General features: G+C 47.6%; 1 long non-coding RNA gene across 9 annotated transcripts in view; it reads left to right on the forward strand.

The window, feature by feature from the left end:
• The window catches only part of LOC125110792 (uncharacterized), a 147,521-nt gene extending 139,888 nt beyond the window's left edge, over window positions 1-7,633 (forward strand). For 6 of the 9 annotated variants that reach the window (XR_007130720.1, XR_007130721.1, XR_007130723.1 and 3 more), the window contains 2 exons: window positions 5,760-6,053; window positions 6,275-7,633. This is a non-coding gene — a long non-coding RNA (uncharacterized LOC125110792). Of the gene's footprint in view, window positions 1-1,094; window positions 1,278-4,500; window positions 4,613-5,759; window positions 6,054-6,274 lie in introns of all 9 variants that reach the window. The other 3 variants (XR_007130719.1, XR_007130717.1, XR_007130722.1) reach the window with 3 other exon arrangements.
• The last annotated feature ends 13,276 nt before the right edge of the window (window positions 7,634-20,909 follow it).

The raw sequence follows: 20,909 nt of genomic DNA on the forward strand, positions 1-20,909 counted from the left end.
CCCGCAGAACACACGCACGTGGCCGCTCCACATCCTTGAGCCTTCTCACACCACTGCAGCCTCAGGCCCGTCTCACACAGTGGCTCAGGGTTCAAGACTCAGAGGGCAAGGGGTCCAGCAAGCGTGGTGGCAGCTGCAAGGCCTCTTTCCACCTGCCTTTGGATGCCACAGAGCACCCCTTCTGCCACATTCATGTGCTGCATGCAGGTCAGAAGCCCGTGCAGCTTCAGGGGGAGGGATGTCAACTCACCTCGCCTCCAGAAGACGCCAAGCATTTTCAGGGGTGTTTTAAAACCTCCGCAGAAGCTCATGTCGCCAAATCCAGACCAGGCCCCGCCGACACTCTCCATCGCTTCCCCTGAAGAAGCTCCGTCCTCCTCACTGCTGGGACCCTGGGATGCTCGGGGGGTTACCGTAGGGAAGGTGCTCAAGTGGTTCCTGGCTGTCTGGCCATGGGCAGGCTTAAGAGTGGCAGGGCCTCCTTCCCTTTGCTTTCCCCCAGGCCTGGACCCCTCCCTCCCCTCCCCCTGCCAACTCGCCCTCACACCCAGGTTCCGCTTGGACCACCATTTGGTGGGTCGCTGAGACTGGTTTGGCACCTTCTTGTGTGTCCGTGATGAGTGAGCTGCGCGATCGTGATTCATGCCCGGTTCAGCACAACTCCCTTTCCCTGGCAGGACCTGCACGCCAAACCCTTGCCTCAGCGACGCTCTGACAGGAACCATTTCTCCCTCATGGGGTGGCTTGGGGAGAAAGGCTCTCACGCACGTTCTGGAAGCATTAGCCTGTGGTGCCTCGCGCAGAGCCTGGCACTGGCACTCGCTCAATTGATGACTGTTGAGTCAGTTGACCCTTACTCGCGTGGGCACTGGCTGACTCACGGGGTTTGATTCAGCCTTGATTCACCAGAGGATCTGGGAGGATTTGACAGGTGGCGAGCCCTGCATGTTCCCAGAGGGAGGAGTGTGCGTGGGTTCGTGTGATGGTGTGTTTTGGGGGGACTGGAGGCACGTGGGGATGGTTCTGGGGCCAGGCCCCAGCACCTGCTGCCAGGCCATTTCCCTGCCCTCCACTAAGCTGCCCTGCTTCCTTAGCTCCTCTCTTGGGAACTTCTGGACCCCTCGAGCAAATCTCCAAGTGTCTGGCCACTTGTCAAGTTTCCAGGAGGCTCCGATCACTGCTGTTTCCTCTCTTCTTCTCCCAAAGTTTGCAGATAAATCCTCAGAAGCTCTCTGGGCAAAAGCCTGACATCAGCCCTTGAAGGACTGGAGTCAAAGGTAGGGGATCTGGGCTTATAGGGAGAAATAATAGGAGTAACTATGCTAATCATTCAATCCAGCTCGAGATGCTGGACTCCCAGGAAACTTTCAGGAATGATCTGCTGTTTCTCATTTAAGGCAAAGCAAAAAGCAAAGATTTCCAGGCTTCCTTGCAGGAAAAGGAGCTACAGGTTGGGACCACACATCCCTGGGGAAAGGGGCTGCAAACTGACTGGGGGAGTCTGCAGCGCTCTGAGATGAACTGGCTGCTTTGCCTTGCCTTTCCGTCGTCGCTGTGCATTCACTCGCTGAGCCTCGGTGTCAGCACTAGGGTGTGGGCCGCTACGTATGTTGCCTCCTCATCGGAACAACATCTCAGTGGGTGATAGATTGTTAGCTCCAATCTACCAATGAGAAATTGGAGGCCCAGAGGAGTAAATTGCCCAGAATGTACTGCAGATAAGTGGATGAACCAGATCCTGTGTTCATTCAATGAACATCCTAGACTATACATTAATATGGAAAGAAAAAAGATAAGATGAATTGGTTCTAGTTGACAAGAAATCCAAAATCTAGGAGAGGAAGATAGCAATTATACAGTATGGTAGATGCAATGACAGAGCTATACGTAGAACACTAGGCTAAGCACCATGAGGACATCTATGCGGACTGGGAAGCTCAGGGAAGCCTTCCTGGAGGAGGTGATATTTGAGCTGAGTGTTAAGAATAAGCAGGATTTTGCTCAGTGAATGAATAAAGGCTGTGGGTTGGGGCAGGGCCCTTCAGAAAGAGTAGGCAGCACAATCAGAATTAAAAAACAGCAAGATGGGAGTTCCTGTTGTGGCACAGCGGAAGAGAATCCTACTAGAAACCATGAGGTTGTGGGTTCAATCCCTGTCCTTGCTCAGTGGGTTAAGGATCTGGTGTTGCTGTGAGCTGTGGTGTAGGTCGCAGATTGACTCAGATCCCGTGCTGCTGTGGATGTGGTGTAGGCTGGTGGCTACAGCTCTGATTTGACCCCTAGCCTGGGAACCTCCCTATGCTGCAGGTGTGGCCCTAAAAAGCAAAAAAAGAAAGAAAAAAGAAAAAAAGAAAAAAATCAGAAAGGTGTGCGGAGCTATGAGAAGTTTGGTGTCCTACTGGGGTTGGTGTGACTGGGGTTGGTCTGAGTTTAAAATGCAAATACCTTCTCCCCCCCGCCCCCCCCCCCCCCCCCCCCCGCCGCGCCCCGAGCTCTGTCTCAAGGCGCTGATTTTGGAGGGCGTGGCCTGTGTGACACTTCTTGGAGGTGTCAGACACCCGGTTTTCACTCTTTAAAAGTCCCTTCTGGAATGAGCAGAATGTGGGGGGTCTTTGCTAGCACGTCTACACTGTGACTTTCCGAGAGGGCCTCGAGGGGATGAGGAGGTCGCTGGGCCAGAGGCTGATGACTCACCGCAGGAAAGTCAATTCACCCCCAGGGCTCTGTGACTGCCCTGCAGCCTTTTGGAAGAACTAGGCCAGGGATCACCAGGGAACAGTGGCCGCTGGGTTTGCTGCCACAGAGCACGGGGCCGTGAGTCAGACGAAGCAGCGCTGGCGCACAGCCACGGCTCTAGCTGGCAGCAGGTGAGGCGATGACCTCAGTGGAGGACCAGGGCGGAAAACGGGCGAGGTCTAATTGTGCCAAAGGTTTCGCTGTGTTCTTTCTTTTTTGGTGGCCACGATGGGAGTGGGGTGCTGGAGAGGGGTGTGGGGAGATGTATGCTTCATGCATGTACATTTTCAGCTGCCAAGGAAGAGGATCCTTTTTTTACAGGCAGCCCCCAGAACTGTCCTCACACATCTGTGTGTTGGTTTTTTGTAATGGCCACACCTATGGCAAATGAAGTTCTCGGGCCAGGGATTGAATCCGCCAAGCTGCAGCTGTGACCTGTGTCACAGGTGCAGCAACACTGGATCCTTTAACCCACTGCGACGGGCCAGGGATGGAACCTGCTTCTGCAACCCAGGCTGCTGCAGTCAGGTTCTTAACCCACTGAATGGGATTAAGTGGGAGCGCCACCCTTTGGCCTTTTGATCTCCTTCTTTTAATAGGTCTTCTTGTGGGGTCACCTGGAGAAGACCTGTGAATACCCCTGGGGTCTGTTTGGCTGTGCCTGTGGCCTGTGGAAGCTCCTGGGCCAGGGATGGAATCTGCTCCACAGCAGTGGCCCAAGCTGCTTACGGTGACAACACCAGATCCTTAACCAACTGCTCTACCAGGGAGCTCCTGTCAGGAAGTATCTTATCCTCTAACCCAGGTCCACCATAAATTGGTGGCATTTCTCTCCTGCTGTGATAAGTTCTATAGGAAGAATGCTGTGACCAAATCAGTTAAGGGATCTTATCAGAAGTCTTGTCTGTCTGTCTTTTTTCTTTTCTTTCTTTTTTTTTGGCTAATTGTGGCCATACCTGAGGCATATGGAAGTTCCCAGGCTAGGGGTGGAATCAGAACTGCAGCTGCCAGCCTATGCTACAACCATAGCAAGGCTGCTCTGAGCCGCATCTGCGGCCTCTGCGTCAGCTTTCAGCAACTCTGGATCCTTAACCCACTGAGTGAGGCTGGGGATCAAACCCACATCCTCATGGATACTAGTCGGAGCTACAATAGGAACTAGAAATCCTTTCTGATATGGGGCCTGGTCTCGTAGCCCTTGGAACTGGAAATGACCTTTGTCCTTTCATAGGTCAGGAAACTGAGTTGAGGATGAGAGGGGAAGTGACTTGTCAAAGGTAAGATTCGAATAGATGTAGAACCAGGTTACAATGCAGGCTCCTGACTCTAAGTCCCCTGCCCTCTGCACAGCCTGGTCTGCCCCTCTCGCCGCTGTTCTGCCCAGCGTCACAGAGCCTAAACTACGGTTTAATAATCTGGCAAGGGATCATTCCCATTTACCTTTTCTTTGCTAAAAACGAGCCCCTTGAAGGGCCATGATTTTATGGACATTTGTAGGTCCGGCGCCCACCACGTTATCGAATACAGTACTGATGACCCTGTGATAAGTCTGCCTCTGAATACACACGCAGAGGCCCCCGGAGCCAAGCTGTGCTGGCTCCTTTGGATTTAAATGGGATCTCACATTTAGCAAGTCTTCCTGTGTCCATTATCTTTGCCTGGCCCCTGTTCAAATACAGCTGTATGTTCTGGGTTAGTTTTGCATTCATAATTCTTGACAAGAAAATCCTCTCATCTAAGCTTTGCTTTATTTCTTCGTTTCAGGAGATTATCTAGTGTGTCTAATAGAGCAACAAGTCACGTCCCGCAGCTCCAGGCCCACAGCTCCCCAGCGAACCGACACCAGCCGCAAGACTTTCCCTCCGACCTCGCCCAGGTCGGGGGAGAGTGGCTGGAATGCTAGTGAAATATCACTTCTTGTTATTTAATTCGTTCATCTGGGATAGAAAAGACATCTGTTAGGCTGATTTACATCAGTCGTGTTCAACCTTTTTTTGTATGGAAAGCCTTTTTTTTTGTCTTTTCAGGGCCACACCCATGGCATGTGGAAGTTCCCAGGCCTACACCGCAGCCACAGCAATACCAGATCAGAGCGGTGTCTGTGACATACCCCACAGCTCACAGCAACGCTGGGTCCTTAACCCACTGAGCAAGGCCAGGGATTGAACCTGCATCCTCATGGATGCTAGTTGGGTTCATTACTGCTGAGCCACAATGGGAACTCTGAGAGCACGTTTTAACCTCAAAAAATTTATAGACCTACAGCTAAAGGTACTTACACTTGAGGAATGCATTGGTAGAGCAAATCCTTGATAATAGACACTGTCTATTCCTTGGAGGACATTTGAATGCTATGAATCACTACCTTATCCGTAGACTATCCCAAATCTGAGTTACTACTTTCCCTGGGTGCTTCTGACACTCTCTGTGCGTGTCTTCACCGCTGGGCTGGAAACCCCATGACACCATAGTTGATTTGCCTTGTTCACTGTCTGTTGTACACTCAGCACCCAGCACAGTTCCTGGCACCAAGGAGGCACCTTATGTATATTTGTAGATGAATAAATGAAGACATTAGAAGTTATCAGAAGGGCTTGACTGAATAGTAGGATTCATATATAATTATAGGTACTGATGGTACCCCTGTGGGGTTCTGGGGCCCACAGATTGGAAACCATGGGTTTAAATTTTACATCCTCAGAGATCCTGTCATGGCTCAGCAGAAACGGACCTGACTAGGACCCATGAGGACGCTGGTTCGATCCCTGGCCTGGCTCAGTGGGTTAAGGATCCGGTGTTGCCGTGAGCTGTGGTGTAGGTTGCAGACGAGACTCAGATCTGGTGTTGCTCTGGCTGTGGTGTAGGCCAGCAGCTGTAGCTCCGATTTGACCCCTAGACTGGGAACCTCCATATGCCGTGGGTGTGGTCCTAAAAAGATGATCAATCAATCAATCGATTTTATATCCCTGTGTCTAATTTTTTTTTCCTTGTGTCTAATATTTTGTTTCATTTTGGCGCCTAAGGAGCTTAAGGTTCAGGAGACCACAAACCCTGGCCTCTGGGTGTAGAGACGCATGGTAGCCGAAGATGGGAGACGGCCCTGGTGGACGCCTCAAAGGCCAGATGGAAAGTTCATGAGGACAGAATGCACAGCTTAAAAAAGGCTGGGACTTCCCAACACCCAGGGAAACCGGGAAGCTGATGTCGGGGTCCCTGAAGAGCCAGTTTCCAACAGTTGTAGGAGCAAAAAGGAAGCGAATCTCTGGGTGCCTCTAGGCTGTCTACTTGTTACTTCAACCTCAAATAGGCCCGCAAAGGTAATTTACCTGGTTCCTCTGTCAGCCTATTTGTATGGAGTGTTGATAACTGAACTGACACACGGTAACTACTCTGTCTTGTAAGACATTGGCTGGGAGTAGAGGTGAGTGAGGACATAGAGGGGCTGAAGAGTGTGGATTTAAAATACCTGCATGGGGACCTTCCTCACAGCGTGTATGTCTCAATATTTAAAGGCTGACGTCTCTCTTTCCCTCTTTAGACAGTGGCGGCTTCTCTCCATCTGCCCTGCTCCTTCCTCTGCAAACAAAGAGAGGGTGACATTCCAGGTGTGGACACGTCACGGAGTTTTCTGCCGAAGATTCAGAGATTCATCGCCTTGAGGAAATGAGTAAAAGGAGGGCAGAGCAAGGGAGGTGAAAACAGACTCTTCGCCACCTGCTATTTAGTGATTAGCTCCCAGATAAGGAAGACAGAGATGCATTCCAGGAGCTCAGGACTTGCCCAGACGGAGCTTGCTTGCAGGAAAGGAGGGCTTGGGGAAAAGTGAAGCCGAAAAGAGGGGGTAGGGGGCCCCCTAAAACCACCGCCCACCACCTTTGCTCAGAGCCCCTGTGTGCCATGCAGCGCTGATACGCACACGGCCTTCACTTACCGGCTTTTTCGTTCACCTCACCTCACCTGCTTTGGTTTATGTAAAGGAATCTTACAAAGCGGTGCCACAAAATAGCTGTGTGACCCTGAGCACATCACTTACCTTCTCAGATACAGGTCTCGTGGCTGCTACCTCTTGAATTTAAATAGATGCCAGCCAAAGCATAGAAAAAGCACTCAACAATAGCAACCAGCCACCCAACCCCCAAATCCCCTAATGCTGGGTGGGAGAAGCCCTGGGGAGCTGGCAGACAGGTGAGCCGTCTCCCTTCTGGTTCTTACACTAGCCGTGATTAAACCACCATGAGAAGCAAAAGCTTATTAATTCCCTTGCGGAGGAGCAGGCTGCTCCATTGTGGCATTTTCCTTTCTCGGTAGAAAGGGGTGAAAATCATTTCTGCGTAGCCCACCCTTCCACCCTTGGCACTGTGGCCGCAAGCGTGATCCAGGTCTGAGCAGGGGCGCAGGATGCTGTGTGCTTGTCTGGGGTGTGTGGCCTCTTCCCTCATTAACCTTTGCTGTTCCCTTTGTTCTTATGACTGAGAGTATCTCGTCCTTGACAACGGCCATGTGTTCGGTTTCTCCAACACGGTGAGGTTGGCATGTTGGCTTTTAGCCTCTAGAGCAGGTAAAGAACCATCGAGCCTTGACAGATACAAGATCAAGTTCCTGATTCACCCTGATTTTCATTTTGCACCGCTACCATAGAAAAGAAATGTGAAGCCATGCGCAATTATGCTATGGTAGGAAATAAATACTCTGGTGATTAAAAACTGGAAATCACTAGCTTGGAAATGTCTCCAAAAATACAGCCCCAGATGTCACGCAAGCTCCAATCAAACACGGGCTGTAAAAAATCAAACTGCAGACATTGCCTTGTAAAGTGTTCACAGATGTAACAGCTGAAGAAATTCTCGCAGCCTGGAAAGACACGACTTTTGCTTTTTTTCTTTTCTTTTTTTTTTTCCCTGTCTATTTTTGAGGGAGGTGGTGGTGGAGGGGTTGTGGATCAAACTGTTCATTTCAATATGTAATTTGCCTCAAAGAATTTCTGACTTAATTTATTTTCTCACCAGCCTAAATCCAATTCAAAAAACATTTATTGAAACCTGAGCAATCTACTTTTGGTCGACGAGTGCTAATAGGTGCAATGCTACCCCTGCCAACTTATAAGATCACATATTGAGCTTGGAGCTAAACAGGAAGACAGAAATGACAGTGGAGTTGGAATTTGTTGCCTTTTAAATCCTCCGCGCTAGTCGGACATGTGCAGTGCTTCATGAGAAACAAATTGCCCGTTGTAGGCATTTTTTTATTAAAAAAAAAAACCAATTTCTTTTTTTAAATTTGGAAGGTGTTTACATCCGAATGCCAGATGTATCTCTAATGTGGAGGGGATATAACTGTATGAAAAAAAAAAAGTGATGTCACGAAGTCCCTGTGTTTTCAGCATTTCTTTGCTGGTTCTTGAACTAAGCAAGTGTTTCCAGTGAAAACATTGTTTTTGGAGTCTCCTTTTTCCCAACAGCCTCTCTGTTCTTTGGGGTTCCATGGCGAGGCGGATTCCTCTGAGAAACTTAACACTGTGTCATTTTTAGCTTAGAGCTTTTGGTAGAGGCTCTAATAGGTGGGGAGCCATAGGAGAGTGCAAGTGTGCCTGTGTGTGTGCACGCCCTGTGTGTGCGTGCGTGTGTGTAGCACCAACAGGTGCAGCCAACCTGGCTGAAATTCCATACCAGCTCTCTGAGTAAATCAGATGAAACGGCCAAAATGGCCCAAGAGTATCTCCTTTCCCGCTTTGATGTGTAGTTGACTAAGAGAGTGTGGCTGCAGGGTTAACATTCTGGGTGCCCCTCCCCAGTGGGGGTCCCTATAAAAGATCATGTCCCCCTCCCTCTGTAGGCAGTCTCTTTCTGTGTATCTGTAAGTGACAGCCAGAGGGCCATGGCTTTTCAGTTCATTCATTCACTCATTGATACCATAGGCAATAACCAAGTACCAGCTCTGTGCCAGGCAGTCTTCTAGGTATTGAGGACACTGCAGAGAACTAGACAGAGAAGGTCCTAAGCTCTAGGGGCTTACATTCAGGTGTGAGATAATAACTAGATAAATACCATAATCTCAAGTCACAGAAATTATGAGGATATGATGGTCGACAGGTGTGTGATGCGGGGTGTGGTTTGGGGAGGGACCGTGGAGAATTGCCCTCTGAGAAGGTGATGCATGAAGACAGCCAGGAGGTGGGAGGTGGGCTGGTGTGCAGGGAAGAGGGTCACACGCCCAGAAGCAGGGAGGGCACAGCAGCTCGGCAGGGCGAATTTGCTCGTTCCAGTGAGTTGCCCTTGCACACGCTACCTTCTTATAGAAGGGGTTCTCTCGACCCACTTGTACCAATTGGGAACTTGCACTCTGAGAGGGATGGATGGGGGGTCTGGGTTACTTTATATGGGAAAATGAAGCGTTGGTTCCCTTGAAGATGGAGGACCTGCAGGAGGAGCTGAAAACTTCAGACTGCTAGTCCTACTTTTGCCAGTAAGAGATTATGTACCTTTGGGGAAATCCCTTCCCTTCTCTGACTTTGTCTCTTCTTGAAAGGAGGTGCTGGATTGAGTGATCTCAAACGCTCCTCCAGCCCAGACAATCCTTGGGTCCTCTAAGACCCAAAGCTGGAGTTGAGTTTTCCTGCTTGAGAATCCCTAACAATACAGACTCACTCGTTAGGATGTTCAAAGTGAACTCCTGGGTGAAAATGAGCAAGTGAACGGGAGTCCCACCCGACCAACTCCTCCTAGAGCCCAAAGCAGCCGTGTTCAGACCTTTGGTAGCTCTTACTCTCCTTAAGCAAGAGTCATCTGTGTTATGACTTTAGTCAGTAGGGAGCGCCTACAACAGCAGCCAACAGCGAACACTCCATATATCAGCCAGATCTGCCAATGTACACGGAACGGAGGCATCCAACCTGTCCACATGCAGCTGTGTGAGAAAAGGCAAGTCTGACGGCAGAGCAAGTCCAGACAGGGGTCCCAGGGTGTCAACCTTCAACGATAGATGGTCCCTCCTAACAGAAGTCTCCGATGAAGGCAGCCCTTTCCTGCGATCCTCTGGTTTGCTGGCATGGAAGCAGCCTTCTTTAGACCCTACTGTAAGGATCAGAGAATCCCATGGCTATTTCTTCCTCTGCTGAGTCTGGTGAATCATGTTCTATAAGTTCGGAGTGAACAACATCCTGAAGTCCGGCGATGGTATAGGATGAGGAGGTTATCGTCATGATGTGTTTTGAGTATCCTAACTATATGGAAGAAGTCATCCAGAGAGACGCATAGTGGATAGGTAGTAGTCCTTACCTCAAAGGACCTTCTCAACATAGACTCACACACAAATACCTAACAGTAACACAAGTCAGAGAGAAGGAAGTGATGGAGTGATGAAGAAGAAGGAAGTGGATGAGTTGACACTTAGATTGGGATAATGAGGACTTCGAAGCTCAGAGACATCCATGAATGTTCTTCCTGGAAGGGCATTCCCAGCCGAGGGAACAGAATGAGTACAAGCTGGGCACAGACAGAACTTCTAGGAAGAACATCCTTGAATCTGAGCTCTAAGGGGAGGGTCTCTCAGTTTAAATTTGAACTCCAAGAGTTTTATGCAAAGGAAACCAGAGCTCTTTTCTTTGGAAATGCAGCTACTTTTGGTCCTGGTGTTTGCAGTTCCCATTGGAGAACTCCTCCTTCTCTCCCCACCCCCCCCCCACCCTGCAACCTGAACCCCTTAAGGACAGCGGGGGCTGTGGTTTCCAGTAATTAAACTTGCATCATGTGTGATGAGGGAAATATTTTAAAATTCCATCTCTTTTGGCATTCTGATGATTTGCTTCAGAGTTAGAAATAAACTTTGGCCCCAGAATTGTCCTTTTTTTTTTGATCCTATTTCTAATTGCCGTTTCTGCCTCACCTTCCTCCATCTGACATGCTTCATCTCAGACATAAGCCATTGGAACATTCTTTTTTCCTCTCTGATTTCAGTCCCCAGAGCTTCTACAAAGAGTCACCTGCCTGTGTTCCCACTCACCAATCCACATCATCCAGATGCCGCTGAGAAACAAAACCACATATTTCCCAGAAGCCACCCTGGTCTGATCTTTCACACATCACCATGGCTTTGTCCCTACTTAATTCTACCTCTTCATTCCCGTAAATATTCTTTTCATGTCAGTGTGTGCCAACCGACTGATTCTTATTTACTCTTGACACGTGTTAGATGATCACGCCGAAGTTTACCGGCTAGTTATTTTCTGGGCTACTTTAGTTTGAGATCTCTGTATTCTTTCTCCTAGCAGTGGTCTTGCTTGTAGTTTAACAAAGTTATCATTTATTATCCCACTCTTGCCGGCTTAAGGAGAGTAATGGTAAGAAGGAGTAAGTTTTATATAAGACTATCGCCTCCTCAAGGCTCAGGGCAACCTGTGATGAAGCAAATTGTCCCATTTTAAAAATGAGAAAACTGGGAGAAGGACTTGTGACTTCAGTGACTAAGGTTAAGATCACTCGGGTCGTTAGAGATGAGAAGGGCTCGACCCAGGACTGCTGAAAAAAGAGTTGATGGTTTTCAGGATCTGACGGATGCTCTGAATTCTATCCTGGTCCATCGGTACTTCCCAGAGGTGCTCTAAACCAGAGGTTCTCAAAACCAGTGGGTTTTAGAATCATTTGGGGGCTTGTTCAAAAATGCAGAATCTCTGCCTCCCCTCTCTACACTCTGATTCCGATTCTGGACTCCTGGGGCCCTGGAATTGTCCTCATTAACACGGACCCCGATGTTATTGATGTAGGAATGTAGGTTGAGATATTGCTGAGCAAAGTGGAGAACTTCCGTCTGATAACCTCCAAACGCCCTCTTTTGCTTTTGCTTTCCATTGTATGCAAATCTTGAGTTCATTCCTGGAGAGATGGTTTGTATTCTGCTGTAGTTCTTATAAAATATCTCTTTAATCTTATTTTAAATGGCTGCGTTTCTGGAAGAGACCATTTTGTTCCAAAGAGAATTTCATTTTTGATAGTTTTAGATAGGTCTCTTATTTTAATTCTCTTTTGCCTTTTTTTAAATATGACATCGTAATCCTCTTTGCATCTGGATTTTGTGTTATATGGGTGTTTTTTCATGGACCATTGCCAGAGCTGGCATTAATGATGGAGTCGTCAGATTTGTATTCTAAATGAGAGTAAAATTCAAATAAGGACTCAAATGGAAAATATACCTATAAATATTTGAAAAGACCTCTCTCTCTTTTCTCTCTCTCTCTCCCCCCCTCCTCCTCTCCCTCTCCCCTTCTCCCCCTCTCTCTTTTGGAAGTTTTTCCTTTGAAAAAAAGGAAATATTAATTTATATAAATATGTTAGGGATGCATTTTACTGTTCTGAGTACCATCTTAAGAAATATTCAGCTAAATTCTGCTTGTCAGACTCCAATAGAGGTCATGGCACCAGATAAAATGTGAGTCAAGCTTTGATTTCCTTATGTAAATGTTTTCTCGAGATATATGTCCATTATGCCAAATCTAATGGGTCCCATAATAACCACTCCAGACCCATCTAATTCAATTTCATTCTCCTCCATCAAAAGATGCAAAACAACTTTTTGAAAGACAGAGCTTAGCTCTGTTCCCACCACTAAAGGAAATGAGATAGTCCTAAAGAGATGAGATATCTGACGGAGCTTCAGTATTGATCTCATCTCCCCTAAGTTTCGTCTTGTGTACAGAGTGGGACTTGGTGGGAAGCTACGCCGTTGCATGGCTCAAGGAAACTGGAACAGATCATCCGCGGTCATCTCTTCTTTGGTGGAAATATTCCTCCCCGACCCCCACCCCAGGATCCGGGCGAAGATTTGAGATCCCCTCTCTCCGGATTTCAGATCACCACTCATAACCATGTTTGCTCATGAACTGTGGCTCTGGCCTCCTGCACAAGAGGCCATGTTTCACAAAATACCTTCTTTCCAAAATGTAAAGTCTCTCTCCATGTTTAACCCTGTCTCGAGAAAACTGTAAAAAGGTGAGGGTGGGGCAATGCATTTCAAGTGCCCACACAGAGCCTAATGGCAAAGGTCATTCTTTCCATCCCCTACCTGGCTCTTAAACCACCTTTTGAAACTTTGGAGGCTATTTTTGTCCACCCTTCCCACTTGTCTCCTGCCACGATGAGCTGGTGTAGGAACTTGAATATTTTCATCTCCTTTGGGAGAAGTATTTTTCAAGCAGAGGCAGGAAACTCAGTGGGAGTTAATGAATACTCTTAGCATGTGGGAATCTGGTTAGTGTCTAGGAGCACAGAGGTGCAGGAGATGGACTCTGCCTCTCTTGAAGATGGTTGTGCTGGACTAAGAGGGGGTGGGCCTACCACTAAAAATCCTGTTCATTGAGCACTGGCTTTGTGTCACCTACTGAGCTCAGTCATTCCCCACATGGAATTAAATGTCATCTCACCACAGCTCTATGTGTTTTGTACTGTTATTCCCATTTTAGAGATGAGGAAATTCAGGCTCTCTGTTGCTCGGGTACCCAGTGACCTCAGACGTGCCACTGACCTCTTGTCTTTCTGACATCAAAGCCTCTGCACTATATTTATGCTACACTGGCTGAAAATACAAATAATATTCTATGACTGAAGACCAGGAAAGATCAACAGAAAAAGAAATTCATCTCTAGGGTCAGAAAGATTCAACTAGAAGCCGAAAGGCCTTATCTGTTCCTGTGTGGCAGGGCTCTTTTTTCAATGATTTCCCCTTGCAGGCAGAATTCTCCGGAAGAATGCTCCTGACAGCCTTCAGTACATCATAAATAACCTCCCAGGTGCTCCAGTTGGAGCCCCTCAGTCACTCTCCTCTAGAGGACTTCTGTACGAACCTCCCCCCACCCGCTTTCCTTCTCATTCCCTCCCTGCACCCCATTTTTGAATTCAGTGTCATTGGTTCATCTTTGATGACGCTTTGTGGGTACTCTTAGTATTCTGGGCAAGCAATTTTTAGCCTAAATGAGTGCTGCCTCCTTAGAGCCAGAATCTGTTGCCGCTAAGTGGTTAGTACCTAACAATTGCACAAATGTTTATGTCTGTTATTTGGTAAAGAGGAAGGTCACCGAAGCTGCAAGTTCCTGGGTTGTGTTTTCTTTTTCCTCCTTGGTCTCAGCTGAATAGGGCCCAAGACAGGTGCTCAAAGAGGGTTGATGAGCTAAACCGAAAATGGAACCAACGGTCCTAAGCTCTGCAAAGGGGAGAAAGAGGAGACCCTCAGATAAGTTACTTTTTAATGAGGAAAGGTGTGAGTATGGAGGTCAATTCAGATAAATTTACCCATGTCTATAATACAATACAGAACAGGTACCATAAGAGGGATATTAAGTACCAGGGGACTTCAGAGTTTGGAGAGATCTTATCCATTTATATAAATGGAGGTATTAGAGGGCATTAAATGCTCATCAAGCCAATCAAAGCCTCATGCCTGGCACTAGGTGGATGCCAGGCTGTCATTCTTTGTAGTGATGGCAGGAGCTACGGTGTGGAGGAAATTTTGGCTTTATATTTTCCTGATGTGTATGAATATTTTTATGATGAATTTGTTTTTCTGGCAACCAAAATGAAAAAGAAAGGACTTTACAGTGAAGGCAGCACAGGACTGGGTTTGGAAAGCTCTGTGGATGGGCTGAGGGGCAAGAAGAATGCCAGCCTGAAGACGCAGAACCAGGAAGAGCACAGAAGCAGGCAAACACTGAGAAGTTTCCTGGGGTCAGAACTAGGAAGGTTTGGCTGGAGTGCTGGACATGGGCGGGGACAGAGCAGTAGGTAAGGCTGCAACGGAAAGTCAAGGCCATGTCGTGATAGTCAGAGATAGCAGCACTGAGTTCACTCGGCCATGGAAGCTTCTGGAGTCTTCTAAGCTACACTAGCATGACCAAGACTGGGCTTGGGAGGAGTCCTCTTGGACTCTGCTCAGGACCTGGGTTTGTGCTGAAGCAGTCCTTGGTGACCCTAGTGGCCTGGAGCTCTGAATGCCAGGGCTGGTCTCTGCTCCATGTGCCAGGCGAGGCAGTGCTCCAGCCCAAGGGAGTGACCCCCACTGGGTCTTCCAAGAAGAGGGACCAGAGAGGAGGAGAGTGATCAGCGTCTGCACGGAACCGCTTGAGTCACCCGTGGGTCTCTTCTTCTTCTCTGGGGATGGAAAGTCAAGGCGGACATTGCGATTCCCTCAATTTCATGTTATTTTTCATTTCAAGAAAATAAACCTTGGAGTCCCCATTGTGGCCTAGTGGTAACAAACCCCACTAATATCCATGAGGATACAGGTTCGATCCCTGGCCCTGTTAAGTGGGTTAAGGATCCCTGGCCCTATACCTATAAGCTGTGGTATAGGTCACAGATGCAGCTCAGATCTGGTGATGCTGTGGCTGTGGCATAGGCTCCAGTTCAATCCCTGGCCTGGGAACTTCCATGTGCTGCAGGTGTGGCCCTAAAAAAAGAAACTACAACTTTCTTAAATGTTAGTTTTTTTTTTTTTTTTCCTTTTTAAGGGCCTTGCCTGCAGCATATGGAAGTTCCCAGGCTAGGGGTCAGATCAGAGCTACAGCTGCCAGCCTACGCCACAGCCACAGCTATACTGGATCTGAGCTGCATCTGCAACCAACACTGCAGCTTGTGGCAATGCTGGATCCTTAACTCAATGAGTGAGGTCAGGGATTGAACCCCCATCCTCATGGACATTATGTCAGGTTCTTAACCCGATGAGCCATGATGAGAACTCTAAGACTGATATTCTTACCCTTCTCCTGCTTCTTCCTCTCTCATTGAAGTACATCTCAAACAGAAACACACCTGCTCACACCCTCAGTGTATTCACCCACTCACTCCACCTCCTCCTCCCGCTACCTTGGTTCCACTGGGAGCAGTGAGGGCAAAAAGGCAATTAATTTCTATGAAATATCCATCAACCCCTGTGGTCAATAACAGACTTGTCATCGGTCAGTGTTCTCCATCAGCCACCTCCTAGTTGTCATCTTTTCCTATCATTTCAACCTCTTCCATGCTGTCCAGTCTGAAGGCACAATCCTCTAGCCCCCGCCTTGCTCTTTGGTTTTAATTTGTTTTCAACTCTGAAATGAAAACCCATTACCTGTTTCTTGAGCCTAACTCCTTCATCGATGCCCTTTTTTGTATTTTAAAGTATGTCAAGGTCTTTCTTTGAGTAATCTATTTGTTTTGTCTACCAAAAATTTTATTTATTTATTTTGTCTTTTTTAAGGCCACAGCCAGGGCATATGAAAGTTCCCAGGTTAGGGGTCAAATTGGAGATTTAGCTGCTGGCCTACAGCACAGCCATGGCCATTAGGGAGCTGAGCTGTTTCTGTGACCTACAACACAGCTCCCAGCAACACTGGATCCTTAACCCAGTGAGAGAGGCCAGGGGTCGAACCTGCGTCCTCGGATGCAGTCCAATTCGTTTCCACTGAGCCATAACAGGAACTCCTCTACCAAAGGATTTTTAAGCAAAAAGAACCTCATAGCCAACAGTGTTACCCAACTGACTGTGAACATGTTGCTGGATAAGACTCTAAAGTTCTTTGTGATGCCTATTTGTTTATTTATTTATTTTTGGCCATAGCATGCAGTGGCTTGATGAAAGATCTGTTCCCAGACCAGGGATTGAACTCAGGCCACAGTGGTGAAAGTGCCAAATCTTAACCACTAGACCACCAGGAACGCCCTGTGATGGTTAATTTTATGCGCCAATATTGGCTAGACCACGGTACCTAGATATCTGGTCAAACATGTCTGGGATGTTGCTATGAAGGTATTTTTATTTTATTTTTTGTTTGTTTTTATGGCCCCACCTGCAGCATATGGAAGTTCCAAGCCTAGGGCTTGAATCCAAGCTGCAGCTGCCAGCCTATACCACAGCCATAGCAACAGTAGATCTGTGCCACATCAGTGACCTAGGCTGCAGCTTGCAGCAATGCCAGATCCTTCGTCCACTGAGTGAGGCCAGGGATCGAACCCTGCATCCTCACTGGATACTAGTTGGGTTCCTAACCTGCTGAGCCACAGTGGGAACTCTGAAGATATTTTTTGATGAGTTTAACATATAGACTCCAGAGACTTTGAATAAAGTAGATTACTCTCCATCCTGTGGCTGATCCCTCATCCGGTCAGTTGAACACCTTAAGAAAAATGCCGTCTTCCTCAGGGGAGGAGAGAGGTCCCCAGGCAGTGGCAGACCACCTTTGGACTCCAACTACAACATCAAGTCCTCTGCGGGACTCCAGCCTGTAGGTTGAGTGTGCTGATTGGGACTTGCCAGCCTCTGCAATTTTATGAGCCAGTTCTTTAAAATCAATCAGTCTCTCCATGTGTCTCTCTCTCTTTCTGGAGAAGAACCTTGACCGATATGCTCTTCATTCCTACATTCCTCCAGCAAGACATGGTTTCTCCTTCTAAGAAATACCTGCTTGGATGACCAGGCACAAGGTGCCAGTGAAGTGATTCTTCTTTACATTGACCATACCCCCTTCACCTCCTCTATCTCTTTCCCCTGCATGAAAACCTATGTACCTGAGAAGCTCAGACATCCAACCTTGACCTTGTTTCATATCTCTTCCTTTGCTTTTATCATCAGTGGAGGAAAGTGGAGTTGGCTGCTTTCTGGTTGAAAGACACCTGCTTTCAGGTTGAAACCTCCATGGCTTCCTTAATTTCTCCCTTGTAAATGCATTTAACGATGCTTTACTCATCTGCATTTCTCTCCTCTGAGTATTCTCCAGGTTCACTGTTTGACTTCATCGGCATCTTCACTCTGATAAATTGATGGGATTACACAGTGTCCCTGGGATGAAGTCACGTATTGGGCATCACCAAGATCTCCCACAGAAATCTATTCCTGATCAAAGATACATCAACCTTAACCACAAGAGTCATTAGCATTTACCAAATGCTACCCATGTGCTAGGCTCTGACATAGATGATTTACAGCCATCATCTCAGTTTTTCCTGTAAATTAGACGTGAGACACTTTATTGATTGTGGCCCCAAGACTGAACTCCCTCTTTTAATAAGAAACAAAACCTCTGAGTTTGGGTCCATGGACACTAGAAATAAAAGCTAAATCTCCCACCTCCCACATTGCATTGAGATGTGGTCATGGGACTAAGCTCTGGCCAGTGGCCTATAAGACGAAGGGCTATGGAGAACTTCTGAGAAATATTCCTCAAGGCGGGCTGGTCCACCCCCCTTCTGCCTGCAGACTGGGGGGACAGACTGCCTAGAGCTTGCAAAGCCGTTTTGAACCATGTGGTGTAAACATGTGTTGCAGGAAGGTGGAACAATCTGCTAAAAGGAGCCTGGAGCCTTGATGGTTTGGAACCATCCTACTCATCTAAAATTACCTGCATGGCAGTTATTCTTATTCTCTTTAACATCTAAAGTCACTGTGGTTTTGGAATTTTGTTCCTTCTAACGGAATTTAATACTAAGGGATACAATAGGTTCAAATATTCCCGTGTAATCGAAAGAAGAAATTGAGGCTCAAAGAGGTTAGATAACTTGCTTAAAATTACCTAGGTAGCTGAGCTGTAAGTTACCTAAGGAACCTGGTTCTTTCTGACCACAAAGCCCACGCCACAGTCTGTTCCTGCACCCCCACTTCTCGTTAGTGAGGGCAGGCCTCCAAGGTGATTTTCTTGTCTTTTCTCCTGGTTGGAAGATTCTCCTATGCAAACATAGCTTGTTTGGGCTGCTGCTGACTGGAGACAGGTTCAGAGATCCCTTCACCGTCTTGACGGTTGCTCCAACCCACCTCTATAGTCTCGGGCATCCAGAGAGCCTGGGTACATTTATCCCCCCAGCTACCTGATATGTTTGCCAAGTAATGCCTTTTTCAAATGCAGGGTAGCCTAGATGTCTTGCACACCCCGTCAGACCGCTAAGCCGGCCTGTCCAAACAAATCTACTCTGTCATGACTTTATTCCCCTGGCGTGTTGATACACATGCTTCTCCCACTGGGGCTTGGGGCCCAAGCATGTCTGAGACATTGAATGGCAGCAAGTTTTCCTGCCAAGACCAGAGCAAACATCCCTGGAAACAAGGAAAGGGAGAGCCTTACTGTGAAGTGGCCTGGCTTCTGTGTGGATCTTCTGCCAGAGGATTCTAGAAACTTCCTTCAGATAGAGAGACCCTCAAGGTCCTTCAAATACTCTACAGCAGTCTATGCCACAGTCAAAAATACAATCCCAGCAGAGGAAAAATGTGTCTGCTTCCGGCTTGTGTGACTGCTGCTCTGATCTAGTTTACAGTGGGACCTTGAAGAGAGACAGTGTATTGTGTTGAAAGAGCACAGGGCTGACTTTCTGAAAGAGTGGCTGCTGGTTACAACTCCTACGCTATTTAGTTCTGTCTTGAGCATGTCTCTTAACCCTTTGGAGTGTCTCAGCTATAAGATGGGAATCCCATCATTTGCTCACCTCTCCAGGCATGCATGCATCTCAATTTTATAAAATGTGCAGTTTTGTGAGTTCTGAACACAGAAAGATGAACAAGATACAGCCTCCCTACCGGCGGCATTATAGTAAATGCAAAGTGTTAATGGGCGTGATGGGACTTGAGAAAGTAGAAAGCTGTATATACAAAGAGTTGTGGGGTTTTTTTATTATTATTATTATTATTTTGCTTTTTTTTAGGGCCACACCTATGGCACATGGAAGTTTCCAGGCTAGGGGTTAAAGCAGAGCTGCAGCTGCCAGCCTACCCCACAGCCACAGCAACACGGGATCTGAGCTGCGTCCGTGACCTACACCACAGCTCAGGGCAACCCCAGATCCTTAACCCACTGAGTGAGGCCAGGGATCAAAACCGCATCCTCATGGATACTAGCTGGGTTCACTACCACTGAGCCACAAGGGGAACTTCCCAAAGAGTAATTTTTAAGTTACAACTTGGGTAACCTCGGGTTCCCCTCCTCTGAGGTAGGACCCCTACAACGTGCCAGTGGGAGTCCGTGGAGAAATAGGCCCAGAATAGCAAAGTGGCTCCTGAGGCCACTAGCAAGTGTTGGATTATAGACAGGGAATCAAATGTTGACTGTGGATTCATCCTGCGGAAAAGGCGGTTCTGAGAAGCATGTTGAAGTGCTCCATCCTCAGAGCTCTCGCCTGAGCTCAATAACTAAAGGAGCCACATGGAGCCACAGGCCACAGACTCCTGTGCTTAGGATTGGGAGATGCCTGATTCAGCCAGGAGAGAAATTTCAATCTTTTATTGAAAGCACTTAGCAGTAGGAAATCCTCTTTTTTTTTTTTTTTTTTTTGGCCAGTGTCAGCATAATTTAACTATGATTTCATGGCTTCTTTCACTTACTTGTTAAATTATGCCTCCATCACTTTCCCTTTAGGGTTTCCCGCCTTTTGGTCCTACAACCTCCCATTATTTATTAATGCCCCTGATACACAATCAAGGCAAGCAGAAAGCAGCCTTTTTACAATGACTTAGGAGGCTCCTGGCAGGGACACAACAAGAACAGCAGCATATGTTCTGAGAGTCTCCCTCGTACTTGCGTTTTTTGGGAACAGAGCTGGAAAATTCTCGGCCCTCCCCTACGTGGGTGCTCCCCCCCTCCCCATCCTGCCCTCTGGCCATTTTCTTGCCCTGAGCAAATTCAAAATACTTAGCTCGAACGACTAGTGAGTCACAGCTCATGGTTTTTTTTTTCCCTTGTTTTTTTTTTCAAGTGCCAACTGCTAGAATGAGCACGCTCCTCAAAGGTGGGCTTAACCTAAAGAGACATGCAGAGGTAATTCTCTTTCCCTCCAAAGGAGGGGTCCCGTGTGGGATGAGGAAATTTCAGATCATTTGAATCTTTAGGGACCCAGTTCTTGGAAGGAAGGTGGAAACAACCCGTTGGGGGTGGGGGGCGGGGATGGCCCTTGCAGTTCCTACAATTCTTTTCTGGGAATAGGTTTCCATTGTTTCAATGCATGGAATGACTCTCCTGGGGAATGGAGTTAGGATGAGCAGTTCCCAGGTACAGACATGGAGGTGTCCATGGCTCAGTCAAGGCTGGGTCCTATCTGGACCTTCACTCCATTCTCCTTCCCCCACCCGACCCCTGGCATCTGTGAGCCGCACAGCCCTTCACCTCCCCCATCTAGCTTTCCTTTTCCTCACGTCTTCCTTCTGCTTGTACTAGACTAGCACAAATTCCCTGATCT

This window comes from Phacochoerus africanus, chromosome 11, assembly GCF_016906955.1.
Source record: "Phacochoerus africanus isolate WHEZ1 chromosome 11, ROS_Pafr_v1, whole genome shotgun sequence".
Taxonomy (NCBI): Eukaryota; Metazoa; Chordata; class Mammalia; order Artiodactyla; family Suidae; genus Phacochoerus; species Phacochoerus africanus.